The sequence below is a fragment of the Dama dama genome, chromosome 15, assembly GCF_033118175.1.
Source record: "Dama dama isolate Ldn47 chromosome 15, ASM3311817v1, whole genome shotgun sequence".
NCBI lineage: Eukaryota > Metazoa > Chordata > Mammalia > Artiodactyla > Cervidae > Dama > Dama dama.
The window spans coordinates 5,330,360-5,345,242 of record NC_083695.1 but is presented as its reverse complement, the minus strand read 5'-3'; the positions used below and the strand labels follow the sequence as shown (position 1 = coordinate 5,345,242).

Genomic DNA, 14,883 nt, shown 5'->3' with positions numbered 1-14,883 from the left:
CTCTGTTTTTAGATTCTGTTCCCACGTAGGTTATTACAAAGAACTGAATAGAGTTCCCTGTGCTCTCCAGTAGGTCTTTCTCTATTTTCTGTGTAGTAGAGTGTATTTGTCGATCCTAATTTATCCTTCAGCCTTCTTTGGTACCGTAAGTCTGTTCTCTACATCTGAGACTCTATTTCTCTAAAGAGGTTTATATGTACCATTCTTTCGGATTCCATATGTAAGTGACATCATATGATATTTGTCTTTCTATATCAGACTTCACTCAGTATGACAATCTCCAGGTTCATCCATGTTGCACACATAGCATTATTTTGTTCTTTTTAAGAGTCGGTAATATTCCATTGTAAACATGAGCCACATCTTCTCTATCTATTCCTCCACTGAGGAACATTTAGTTGCTACCGTCTTCTGGCTATTGTAAATAGTGCTGCAACGGACATTGGGGAACATGTATCTTTTCAAATTCTGGTTTTCTGTGGATATATGCCCAAGAGTAAGATGACTCTATCATATGGTAAGTCTTATTTTCAGTCTTTTAAGAACCTTCATACTGTCAGACAGAACTGAGCAACTGCACTGAACTGATACTGTTTTCCATAGTGGCTGTACCAATGTACATTCTCACCAACAATGTACGAGGCTTCCCTTTTCTCCACACCCTCTGCAGCATTTATTGTTTGTAGATTTTTTGATGATGGCCATTCTGACTGGTATGAGCCGATACCTCATTGGACTTTTGATTTGTATTTCTCTAATGATTAGTGATGTTCAGTGTCTTTTCATGTTCCTCTTGGCCACCTTTATGCCTTCTTTGGAGAAATGTGTATTTAGATCTTCTAGCTATTGTTTGATTGGCGACATTAGTTTTTTTTTTGTTTTTTTTTTAATGTTGAGCTGCATGAGCTGTTGAATATTTTGAAGATGAATCCCCTGTTGGTCACTTCATTTGCAGATATTTTCTTCCTTTCTGTGGGCTCTTTTCATTTTGGGAGAACACTGTCTCCCAGGGGTCAGTTTTTAAGTTTGATTAGGCTGCATTTTTTTATTTTTGTTTTTCTTTTCATCACTCTAGGAAGTGGCTTATAGAAGATCTTTCTGCGATGTGTGTCAGAGAGTGTTCTGCCTATGTTTTTCTCTTAACGTTTTTATAGTGCCTAGTCTTCCATTTAGATCTTTAATCCATTTTGAGTTTATTTTTATGTGTGGTGTTAGAGATTGTTCTGATTTGATTCTTTTCCGTGAAACTGTCCTGTTTTCCCAGCACCACTTATTGAAGAGACTATCTTTTCTCCACTGTGTCTTCTTGTCTCTTTGGTCATAGGTAAGGTGAAATAGGTGTGTAGGTTTGTCTGTGGCTTTGTCTCTTGACTCATTTTCCAGTTAGCCTTTCTAAATCTTGTTTACACAGCTCCAGCCACATCATGAGAAACGCTGGGCTGGATGAAACACAAGCTGGAATCAAGGTTGCTGGGAGAAATATCAATCACCTCAGACATGCTGATGACACCACAGCTATGGCAGAAAGAGAAGAACTGAAGAGCCTCTTGATGAAAGTAAAAGAGGAGAGTGGAAAAGTGGCTTAAAGCTCAACATTCAGAAGACTAAGATCCCGGCATCTGGTCCCATCACTTCATGGCAAATCGATGGGGAAACAGTGACACACTATATTTAGGGCTCCAAAATCACTGCAGCTGGTGACTGCAGCCATGAACTTAAAAGACGCTGACTCCTTTGAAGAAAAGTCATGACCAACCTAGACAGCATATTAAAAAGCAGAGACATTACTTTGCCAAGAGAGGTCCATCTAGTCAAAGCTGTGGTTTTTCCAGTAGTCATGTATGGATGTGAGAGTGGGAGTCTAAAGAAAGCTGAGCACCGGAGAATTGATGCTTTTGAACTGTGGTGTTGCAGAAGACTTTTGAGAGTCCCTTGAACTGCAAGGAGATCCAACCAGTCCATCCTGAAGGCAATCAGTTCTGAATATTTGTTGGAAGGACTGATGCCAAAGCTGAAACTCCAATACTCTGGCCACCTGATGTGAAGAGCTGACTCATTTGAAAAGACCCTGATGCTGGGAAAGATTGCAGATGGGAGGAGAAGGGATCAACAGAGGATGAGATGGTTGGATGGCATCACCAACTCAATGGGCGTGAGTTTGAGTAAACTCCGGGAGTTGGTGATGAACAGGAAGGCCTGGCGTGCTGCAGTCCACGGGGTCGCAAAGAGTCAGCCATGACTGAGCCACTGAACTGACTGACTGTCCCATTCAAAAGAGTCCTTTTCCAGTTGAACTTCCTCAGAACATATTTTATAAACTTAAGGGAATTTCTTTAAAATATATTTCCATGCTTTTCATCTCCAGTTTCATTTGGAAAGGAGTGAAAAGCCATTCCAAGTAACACATGTAAGGTGAGCCCCTGTTTGAAGGTTGTCCCTTGTGACACACCTGTGTGCTCAGCCGCTCAGTCAAGCCCAGCTCTTTGTGATGCCATGGACTGTAGACCAGGCTCCTCTGTCCATGGGGTTTTCCTGGCAAGAGTGCGGGAGTAGGTTGCCACTTCCTACTCCAGAGGAATCTTCTCGACCCAGGGACAGAGCCCGTATCTCATGTGTTTCCTGCATTGGCAGGTGGGTTCTTTCCCACTGCACCAGCTGGATATCGATGGGTAAAATTCTGTGCCAGCCCCTTTGTTTCTTCTTCTCTCCCCCTCATCCATCTATAGATAACTATCTCTCTGAAACGCCTTTGGAGAATCCGTGTAACATTATCAGAGCTATTTTTCAAGCATGTTGATCCTTCCTTGTGATGTCAGTGTTTGTGTAGCAGATCATCTGCTCCTATGACACTGGGTATGTCCCTGAGCCCTGGGAGACAGTGTTCAGGTGGGCAGTAGGTCTCAGTGGGAGTCAGTCGAGGGGGGAGGTCTGCTCAACACAGCCAAGGCCAGCCCACATTGTCTTCTATCCCCGAAACACTGAGTCTGCTTCCCTGCCCGCCACCCATCCGCCCCAGCCCCAGGGCACTTGGCTAAACTCCTGTATATCCTGAGGAAGCATCAGGGTCAGAACAATGAACAGTGGTTCTAATCATTGTGAGCGAGAGATGAGGTTCTGTGTTTTCAGTTCTTAGATGTATGTGTCTTGATTCATTGTGTTATTATTTTAAATTTTAATTGTCATATCATTCTTTGCAGTGCTGCTAGTTTCTGCTGTGCAGCAAAGTGAATCAGTTATATATATATACACCCTCTGTTTTTAGATTCTGTTCCCACGTAGGTTATTACAAAGAACTGAATAGAGTTCCCTGTGCTCTCCAGTAGGTCTTTCTCTATTTTCTGTGTAGTAGAGTGTATTTGTCGATCCTAATTTATCCTTCAGCCTTCTTTGGTACCGTAAGTCTGTTCTCTACATCTGAGACTCTATTTCTCTAAAGAGGTTTATATGTACCATTCTTTCGGATTCCATATGTAAGTGACATCATATGATATTTGTCTTTCTATATCAGACTTCACTCAGTATGACAATCTCCAGGTTCATCCATGTTGCACACATAGCATTATTTTGTTCTTTTTAAGAGTCGGTAATATTCCATTGTAAACATGAGCCACATCTTCTCTATCTATTCCTCCACTGAGGAACATTTAGTTGCTACCGTCTTCTGGCTATTGTAAATAGTGCTGCAGCGGACATTGGGGAACATGTATCTTTTCAAATTCTGGTTTTCTGTGGATATATGCCCAAGAGTAAGATGACTCTATCATATGGTAAGTCTTATTTTCAGTCTTTTAAGAACCTTCATACTGTCAGACAGAACTGAGCAACTGCACTGAACTGATACTGTTTTCCATAGTGGCTGTACCAATGTACATTCTCACCAACAATGTACGAGGCTTCCCTTTTCTCCACACCCTCTGCAGCATTTATTGTTTGTAGATTTTTTGATGATGGCCATTCTGACTGGTATGAGCCGATACCTCATTGGACTTTTGATTTGTATTTCTCTAATGATTAGTGATGTTCAGTGTCTTTTCATGTTCCTCTTGGCCACCTTTATGCCTTCTTTGGAGAAATGTGTATTTAGATCTTCTAGCTATTGTTTGATTGGCGACATTAGTTTTTTTTTTTTTTTTTTTTTTAATGTTGAGCTGCATGAGCTGTTGAATATTTTGAAGATGAATCCCCTGTTGGTCACTTCATTTGCAGATATTTTCTTCCTTTCTGTGGGCTCTTTTCATTTTGGGAGAACACTGTCTCCCAGGGGTCAGTTTTTAAGTTTGATTAGGCTGCATTTTTTTATTTTTGTTTTTCTTTTCATCACTCTAGGAAGTGGCTTATAGAAGATCTTTCTGCGATGTGTGTCAGAGAGTGTTCTGCCTATGTTTTTCTCTTAACGTTTTTATAGTGCCTAGTCTTCCATTTAGATCTTTAATCCATTTTGAGTTTATTTTTATGTGTGGTGTTAGAGATTGTTCTGATTTGATTCTTTTCCGTGAAACTGTCCTGTTTTCCCAGCACCACTTATTGAAGAGACTATCTTTTCTCCACTGTGTCTTCTTGTCTCTTTGGTCATAGGTAAGGTGAAATAGGTGTGTAGGTTTGTCTGTGGCTTTGTCTCTTGACTCATTTTCCAGTTAGCCTTTCTAAATCTTGTTTACACAGCTCCAGCCACATCATGAGAAACGCTGGGCTGGATGAAACACAAGCTGGAATCAAGGTTGCTGGGAGAAATATCAATCACCTCAGACATGCTGATGACACCACAGCTGTGGCAGAAAGAGAAGAACTGAAGAGCCTCTTGATGAAAGTAAAAGAGGAGAGTGGAAAAGTGGCTTAAAGCTCAACATTCAGAAGACTAAGATCCCGGCATCTGGTCCCATCACTTCATGGCAAATCGATGGGGAAACAGTGACACACTATATTTAGGGCTCCAAAATCACTGCAGCTGGTGACTGCAGCCATGAACTTAAAAGACGCTGACTCCTTTGAAGAAAAGTCATGACCAACCTAGACAGCATATTAAAAAGCAGAGACATTACTTTGCCAAGAGAGGTCCATCTAGTCAAAGCTGTGGTTTTTCCAGTAGTCATGTATGGATGTGAGAGTGGGAGTCTAAAGAAAGCTGAGCACCGGAGAATTGATGCTTTTGAACTGTGGTGTTGCAGAAGACTTTTGAGAGTCCCTTGAACTGCAAGGAGATCCAACCAGTCCATCCTGAAGGCAATCAGTTCTGAATATTTGTTGGAAGGACTGATGCCAAAGCTGAAACTCCAATACTCTGGCCACCTGATGTGAAGAGCTGACTCATTTGAAAAGACCCTGATGCTGGGAAAGATTGCAGATGGGAGGAGAAGGGATCAACAGAGGATGAGATGGTTGGATGGCATCACCAACTCAATGGGCGTGAGTTTGAGTAAACTCCGGGAGTTGGTGATGAACAGGAAGGCCTGGCGTGCTGCAGTCCACGGGGTCGCAAAGAGTCAGCCATGACTGAGCCACTGAACTGACTGACTGTCCCATTCCAAAGAGTCCTTTTCCAGTTGAACTTCCTCAGAACATATTTTATAAACTTAAGGGAATTTCTTTAAAATATATTTCCATGCTTTTCATCTCCAGTTTCATTTGGAAAGGAGTGAAAAGCCATTCCAAGTAACACATGTAAGGTGAGCCCCTGTTTGAAGGTTGTCCCTTGTGACACACCTGTGTGCTCAGCCGCCCAGTCAAGCCCAGCTCTTTGTGATGCCATGGACTGTAGACCAGGCTCCTCTGTCCATGGGGTTTTCCTGGCAAGAGTGCGGGAGTAGGTTGCCACTTCCTACTCCAGAGGAATCTTCTCGACCCAGGGACGGAGCCCGTATCTCATGTGTTTCCTGCATTGGCAGGTGGGTTCTTTCCCACTGCACCAGCTGGATATCGATGGGTAAAATTCTGTGCCAGCCCCTTTGTTTCTTCTTCTCTCCCCCTCATCCATCTATAGATAACTATCTCTCTGAAACGCCTTTGGAGAATCCGTGTAACATTATCAGAGCTATTTTTCAAGCATGTTGATCCTTCCTTGTGATGTCAGTGTTTGTGTAGCAGATCATCTGCTCCTATGACACTGGGTATGTCCCTGAGCCCTGGGAGACAGTGTTCAGGTGGGCAGTAGGTCTCAGTGGGAGTCAGTCGAGGGGGGAGGTCTGCTCAGCACAGCCAAGGCCAGCCCACATTGTCTTCTATCCCCAAAACACTGAATCTGCTTCCCTCCCCGCCACCCATCCGCCCCAGCCCCAGGGCACTTGGCTAAACTCCTCTATATCCTGAGGAAGCATCAGGGTCAGAACAATGAACAGTGGTTCTAATCATTGTGAGAGAGAGATGAGGTTCTGTGTTTTCAGTTCTTAGATGTATGTGTCTTGATTCATTGTGTTATTATTTTAAATTTTAATTGTCATATCATTCTTTGCAGTGCTGCTAGTTTCTGCTGTGCAGCAAAGTGAATCAGTTATATATATATACACCCTCTGTTTTTAGATTCTGTTCCCACGTAGGTTATTACAAAGAACTGAATAGAGTTCCCTGTGCTCTCCAGTAGGTCTTTCTCTATTTTCTGTGTAGTAGAGTGTATTTGTCGATCCTAATTTATCCTTCAGCCTTCTTTGGTACCGTAAGTCTGTTCTCTACATCTGAGACTCTATTTCTCTAAAGAGGTTTATATGTACCATTCTTTCGGATTCCATATGTAAGTGACATCATATGATATTTGTCTTTCTATATCAGACTTCACTCAGTATGACAATCTCCAGGTTCATCCATGTTGCACACATAGCATTATTTTGTTCTTTTTAAGAGTCGGTAATATTCCATTGTAAACATGAGCCACATCTTCTCTATCTGTTCCTCCATTGAGGAACATTTAGTTGCTACCGTCTTCTGGCTATTGTAAATAGTGCTGCAACGGACATTGGGGAACATGTATCTTTTCAAATTCTGGTTTTCTGTGGATATATGCCCAAGAGTAAGATGACTCTATCATATGGTAAGTCTTATTTTCAGTCTTTTAAGAACCTTCATACTGTCAGACAGAACTGAGCAACTGCACTGAACTGATACTGTTTTCCATAGTGGCTGTACCAATGTACATTCTCACCAACAATGTACGAGGCTTCCCTTTTCTCCACACCCTCTGCAGCATTTATTGTTTGTAGATTTTTTGATGATGGCCATTCTGACTGGTATGAGCCGATACCTCATTGGACTTTTGATTTGTATTTCTCTAATGATTAGTGATGTTCAGTGTCTTTTCATGTTCCTCTTGGCCACCTTTATGCCTTCTTTGGAGAAATGTGTATTTAGATCTTCTAGCTATTGTTTGATTGGCGACAGTTTTTTTTTTTTTTTTTTTTTTTTTAATGTTGAGCTGCATGAGCTGTTGAATATTTTGAAGATGAATCCCCTGTTGGTCACTTCATTTGCAGATATTTTCTTCCTTTCTGTGGGCTCTTTTCATTTTGGGAGAACACTGTCTCCCAGGGGTCAGTTTTTAAGTTTGATTAGGCTGCATTTTTTTGTTTTTGTTTTTCTTTTCATCACTCTAGGAAGTGGCTTATAGAAGATCTTTCTGCGATGTGTGTCAGAGAGTGTTCTGCCTATGTTTTTCTCTTAACGTTTTTATAGTGCCTAGTCTTCCATTTAGATCTTTAATCCATTTTGAGTTTATTTTTATGTGTGGTGTTAGAGATTGTTCTGATTTGATTCTTTTCCGTGAAACTGTCCTGTTTTCCCAGCACCACTTATTGAAGAGACTATCTTTTCTCCACTGTGTCTTCTTGTCTCTTTGGTCATAGGTAAGGTGAAATAGGTGTGTAGGTTTGTCTGTGGCTTTGTCTCTTGACTCATTTTCCAGTTAGCCTTTCTAAATCTTGTTTACACAGCTCCAGCCACATCATGAGAAACGCTGGGCTGGATGAAACACAAGCTGGAATCAAGGTTGCTGGGAGAAATATCAATCACCTCAGACATGCTGATGACACCACAGCTATGGCAGAAAGAGAAGAACTGAAGAGCCTCTTGATGAAAGTAAAAGAGGAGAGTGGAAAAGTGGCTTAAAGCTCAACATTCAGAAGACTAAGATCCCGGCATCTGGTCCCATCACTTCATGGCAAATCGATGGGGAAACAGTGACACACTATATTTAGGGCTCCAAAATCACTGCAGCTGGTGACTGCAGCCATGAACTTAAAAGACGCTGACTCCTTTGAAGAAAAGTCATGACCAACCTAGACAGCATATTAAAAAGCAGAGACATTACTTTGCCAAGAGAGGTCCATCTAGTCAAAGCTGTGGTTTTTCCAGTAGTCATGTATGGATGTGAGAGTGGGAGTCTAAAGAAAGCTGAGCACCGGAGAATTGATGCTTTTGAACTGTGGTGTTGCAGAAGACTTTTGAGAGTCCCTTGAACTGCAAGGAGATCCAACCAGTCCATCCTGAAGGCAATCAGTTCTGAATATTTGTTGGAAGGACTGATGCCAAAGCTGAAACTCCAATACTCTGGCCACCTGATGTGAAGAGCTGACTCATTTGAAAAGACCCTGATGCTGGGAAAGATTGCAGATGGGAGGAGAAGGGATCAACAGAGGATGAGATGGTTGGATGGCATCACCAACTCAATGGGCGTGAGTTTGAGTAAACTCCGGGAGTTGGTGATGAACAGGAAGGCCTGGCGTGCTGCAGTCCACGGGGTCGCAAAGAGTCAGCCATGACTGAGCCACTGAACTGACTGACTGTCCCATTCAAAAGAGTCCTTTTCCAGTTGAACTTCCTCAGAACATATTTTATAAACTTAAGGGAATTTCTTTAAAATATATTTCCATGCTTTTCATCTCCAGTTTCATTTGGAAAGGAGTGAAAAGCCATTCCAAGTAACACATGTAAGGTGAGCCCCTGTTTGAAGGTTGTCCCTTGTGACACACCTGTGTGCTCAGCCGCTCAGTCAAGCCCAGCTCTTTGTGATGCCATGGACTGTAGACCAGGCTCCTCTGTCCATGGGGTTTTCCTGGCAAGAGTGCGGGAGTAGGTTGCCACTTCCTACTCCAGAGGAATCTTCTCGACCCAGGGACGGAGCCCGTATCTCATGTGTTTCCTGCATTGGCAGGTGGGTTCTTTCCCACTGCACCAGCTGGATATCGATGGGTAAAATTCTGTGCCAGCCCCTTTGTTTCTTCTTCTCTCCCCCTCATCCATCTATAGATAACTATCTCTCTGAAACGCCTTTGGAGAATCCGTGTAACATTATCAGAGCTATTTTTCAAGCATGTTGATCCTTCCTTGTGATGTCAGTGTTTGTGTAGCAGATCATCTGCTCCTATGACACTGGGTATGTCCCTGAGCCCTGGGAGACAGTGTTCAGGTGGGCAGTAGGTCTCAGTGGGAGTCAGTCGAGGGGGGAGGTCTGCTCAACACAGCCAAGGCCAGCCCACATTGTCTTCTATCCCCAAAACACTGAGTCTGCTTCCCTGCCCGCCACCCATCCGCCCCAGCCCCAGGGCACTTGGCTAAACTCCTCTATATCCTGAGGAAGCATCAGGGTCAGAACAATGAACAGTGGTTCTAATCATTGTGAGCGAGAGATGAGGTTCTGTGTTTTCAGTTCTTAGATGTATGTGTCTTGATTCATTGTGTTATTATTTTAAATTTTAATTGTCATATCATTCTTTGCAGTGCTGCTAGTTTCTGCTGTGCAGCAAAGTGAATCAGTTATATATATATACACCCTCTGTTTTTAGATTCTGTTCCCACGTAGGTTATTACAAAGAACTGAATAGAGTTCCCTGTGCTCTCCAGTAGGTCTTTCTCTATTTTCTGTGTAGTAGAGTGTATTTGTCGATCCTAATTTATCCTTCAGCCTTCTTTGGTACCGTAAGTCTGTTCTCTACATCTGAGACTCTATTTCTCTAAAGAGGTTTATATGTACCATTCTTTCGGATTCCATATGTAAGTGACATCATATGATATTTGTCTTTCTGTATCAGACTTCACTCAGTATGACAATCTCCAGGTTCATCCATGTTGCACACATAGCATTATTTTGTTCTTTTTAAGAGTCGGTAATATTCCATTGTAAACATGAGCCACATCTTCTCTATCTATTCCTCCATTGAGGAACATTTAGTTGCTACCGTCTTCTGGCTATTGTAAATAGTGCTGCAACGGACATTGGGGAACATGTATCTTTTCAAATTCTGGTTTTCTGTGGATATATGCCCAAGAGTAAGATGACTCTATCATATGGTAAGTCTTATTTTCAGTCTTTTAAGAACCTTCATACTGTCAGACAGAACTGAGCAACTGCACTGAACTGATACTGTTTTCCATAGTGGCTGTACCAATGTACATTCTCACCAACAATGTACGAGGCTTCCCTTTTCTCCACACCCTCTGCAGCATTTATTGTTTGTAGATTTTTTGATGATGGCCATTCTGACTGGTATGAGCCGATACCTCATTGGACTTTTGATTTGTATTTCTCTAATGATTAGTGATGTTCAGTGTCTTTTCATGTTCCTCTTGGCCACCTTTATGCCTTCTTTGGAGAAATGTGTATTTAGATCTTCTAGCTATTGTTTGATTGGCGACATTAGTTTTTTTTTTTTTTTTTTTTTTTTTAATGTTGAGCTGCATGAGCTGTTGAATATTTTGAAGATGAATCCCCTGTTGGTCACTTCATTTGCAGATATTTTCTTCCTTTCTGTGGGCTCTTTTCATTTTGGGAGAACACTGTCTCCCAGGGGTCAGTTTTTAAGTTTGATTAGGCTGCATTTTTTTATTTTTGTTTTTCTTTTCATCACTCTAGGAAGTGGCTTATAGAAGATCTTTCTGCGATGTGTGTCAGAGAGTGTTCTGCCTATGTTTTTCTCTTAACGTTTTTATAGTGCCTAGTCTTCCATTTAGATCTTTAATCCATTTTGAGTTTATTTTTATGTGTGGTGTTAGAGATTGTTCTGATTTGATTCTTTTCCGTGAAACTGTCCTGTTTTCCCAGCACCACTTATTGAAGAGACTATCTTTTCTCCACTGTGTCTTCTTGTCTCTTTGGTCATAGGTAAGGTGAAATAGGTGTGTAGGTTTGTCTGTGGCTTTGTCTCTTGACTCATTTTCCAGTTAGCCTTTCTAAATCTTGTTTACACAGCTCCAGCCACATCATGAGAAACGCTGGGCTGGATGAAACACAAGCTGGAATCAAGGTTGCTGGGAGAAATATCAATCACCTCAGACATGCTGATGACACCACAGCTGTGGCAGAAAGAGAAGAACTGAAGAGCCTCTTGATGAAAGTAAAAGAGGAGAGTGGAAAAGTGGCTTAAAGCTCAACATTCAGAAGACTAAGATCCCGGCATCTGGTCCCATCACTTCATGGCAAATCGATGGGGAAACAGTGACACACTATATTTAGGGCTCCAAAATCACTGCAGCTGGTGACTGCAGCCATGAACTTAAAAGACGCTGACTCCTTTGAAGAAAAGTCATGACCAACCTAGACAGCATATTAAAAAGCAGAGACATTACTTTGCCAAGAGAGGTCCATCTAGTGAAAGCTGTGGTTTTTCCAGTAGTCATGTATGGATGTGGGAGTGGGAGTCTAAAGAAAGCTGAGCACCGGAGAATTGATGCTTTTGAACTGTGGTGTTGCAGAAGACTTTTGAGAGTCCCTTGAACTGCAAGGAGATCCAACCAGTCCATCCTGAAGGCAATCAGTTCTGAATATTTGTTGGAAGGACTGATGCCAAAGCTGAAACTCCAATACTCTGGCCACCTGATGTGAAGAGCTGACTCATTTGAAAAGACCCTGATGCTGGGAAAGATTGCAGATGGGAGGAGAAGGGATCAACAGAGGATGAGATGGTTGGATGGCATCACCAACTCAATGGGCGTGAGTTTGAGTAAACTCCGGGAGTTGGTGATGAACAGGAAGGCCTGGCGTGCTGCAGTCCACGGGGTCGCAAAGAGTCAGCCATGACTGAGCCACTGAACTGACTGACTGTCCCATTCAAAAGAGTCCTTTTCCAGTTGAACTTCCTCAGAACATATTTTATAAACTTAAGGGAATTTCTTTAAAATATATTTCCATGCTTTTCATCTCCAGTTTCATTTGGAAAGGAGTGAAAAGCCATTCCAAGTAACACATGTAAGGTGAGCCCCTGTTTGAAGGTTGTCCCTTGTGACACACCTGTGTGCTCAGCCGCTCAGTCAAGCCCAGCTCTTTGTGATGCCATGGACTGTAGACCAGTCTCCTCTGTCCATGGGGTTTTCCTGGCAAGAGTGCGGGAGTAGGTTGCCACTTCCTACTCCAGAGGAATCTTCTCGACCCAGGGACGGAGCCCGTATCTCATGTGTTTCCTGCATTGGCAGGTGGGTTCTTTCCCACTGCACCAGCTGGATATCGATGGGTAAAATTCTGTGCCAGCCCCTTTGTTTCTTCTTCTCTCCCCCTCATCCATCTATAGATAACTATCTCTCTGAAACGCCTTTGGAGAATCCGTGTAACATTATCAGAGCTATTTTTCAACCATGTTGATCCTTCCTTGTGATGTCAGTGTTTGTGTAGCAGATCATCTGCTCCTATGACACTGGGTATGTCCCTGAGCCCTGGGAGACAGTGTTCAGGTGGGCAGTAGGTCTCAGTGGGAGTCAGTCGAGGGGGGAGGTCTGCTCAACACAGCCAAGGCCAGCCCACATTGTCTTCTATCCCCAAAACACTGAGTCTGCTTCCCTCCCCGCCACCCATCCGCCCCAGCCCCAGGGCACTTGGCTAAACTCCTCTATATCCTGAGGAAGCATCAGGGTCAGAACAATGAACAGTGGTTCTAATCATTGTGAGCGAGAGATGAGGTTCTGTGTTTTCAGTTCTTAGATTTATGTGTCTTGATTCATTGTGTTATTATTTTAAATTTTAATTGTCATATCATTCTTTGCAGTGCTGCTAGTTTCTGCTGTGCAGCAAAGTGAATCAGTTATATATATATACACCCTCTGTTTTTAGATTCTGTTCCCACGTAGGTTATTACAAAGAACTGAATAGAGTTCCCTGTGCTCTCCAGTAGGTCTTTCTCTATTTTCTGTGTAGTAGAGTGTATTTGTCGATCCTAATTTATCCTTCAGCCTTCTTTGGTACCGTAAGTCTGTTCTCTACATCTGAGACTCTATTTCTCTAAAGAGGTTTATATGTACCATTCTTTCGGATTCCATATGTAAGTGACATCATATGATATTTGTCTTTCTATATCAGACTTCACTCAGTATGACAATCTCCAGGTTCATCCATGTTGCACACATAGCATTATTTTGTTCTTTTTAAGAGTCGGTAATATTCCATTGTAAACATGAGCCACATCTTCTCTATCTATTCCTCCATTGAGGAACATTTAGTTGCTACCGTCTTCTGGCTATTGTAAATAGTGCTGCAACGGACATTGGGGAACATGTATCTTTTCAAATTCTGGTTTTCTGTGGATATATGCCCAAGAGTAAGATGACTCTATCATATGGTAAGTCTTATTTTCAGTCTTTTAAGAACCTTCATACTGTCAGACAGAACTGAGCAACTGCACTGAACTGATACTGTTTTCCATAGTGGCTGTACCAATGTACATTCTCACCAACAATGTACGAGGCTTCCCTTTTCTCCACACCCTCTGCAGCATTTATTGTTTGTAGATTTTTTGATGATGGCCATTCTGACTGGTATGAGCCGATACCTCATTGGACTTTTGATTTGTATTTCTCTAATGATTAGTGATGTTCAGTGTCTTTTCATGTTCCTCTTGGCCACCTTTATGCCTTCTTTGGAGAAATGTGTATTTAGATCTTCTAGCTATTGTTTGATTGGCGACATTAGTTTTTTTTTTTTTTTTTTTTTTAATGTTGAGCTGCATGAGCTGTTGAATATTTTGAAGATGAATCCCCTGTTGGTCACTTCATTTGCAGATATTTTCTTCCTTTCTGTGGGCTCTTTTCATTTTGGGAGAACACTGTCTCCCAGGGGTCAGTTTTTAAGTTTGATTAGGCTGCATTTTTTTATTTTTGTTTTTCTTTTCATCACTCTAGGAAGTGGCTTATAGAAGATCTTTCTGCGATGTGTGTCAGAGAGTGTTCTGCCTATGTTTTTCTCTTAACGTTTTTATAGTGCCTAGTCTTCCATTTAGATCTTTAATCCATTTTGAGTTTATTTTTATGTGTGGTGTTAGAGATTGTTCTGATTTGATTCTTTTCCGTGAAACTGTCCTGTTTTCCCAGCACCACTTATTGAAGAGACTATCTTTTCTCCACTGTGTCTTCTTGTCTCTTTGGTCATAGGTAAGGTGAAATAGGTGTGTAGGTTTGTCTGTGGCTTTGTCTCTTGACTCATTTTCCAGTTAGCCTTTCTAAATCTTGTTTACACAGCTCCAGCCACATCATGAGAAACGCTGGGCTGGATGAAACACAAGCTGGAATCAAGGTTGCTGGGAGAAATATCAATCACCTCAGACATGCTGATGACACCACAGCTGTGGCAGAAAGAGAAGAACTGAAGAGCCTCTTGATGAAAGTAAAAGAGGAGAGTGGAAAAGTGGCTTAAAGCTCAACATTCAGAAGACTAAGATCCCGGCATCTGGTCCCATCACTTCATGGCAAATCGATGGGGAAACAGTGACACACTATATTTAGGGCTCCAAAATCACTGCAGCTGGTGACTGCAGCCATGAACTTAAAAGACGCTGACTCCTTTGAAGAAAAGTCATGACCAACCTAGACAGCATATTAAAAAGCAGAGACATTACTTTGCCAAGAGAGGTCCATCTAGTGAAAGCTGTGGTTTTTCCAGTAGTCATGTATGGATGTGGGAGTGGGAGTCTAAAGAAAGCTGAG

General features: G+C 42.1%; 1 long non-coding RNA gene across 1 annotated transcript in view; it reads left to right on the top strand.

The window, feature by feature from the left end:
- LOC133069938 (uncharacterized) overlaps positions 1–14,883 on the top strand; it is a 458,638-nt gene that overhangs the window by 196,294 nt on the left and 247,461 nt on the right. The gene's annotated exons all lie outside the window — the stretch shown is intronic.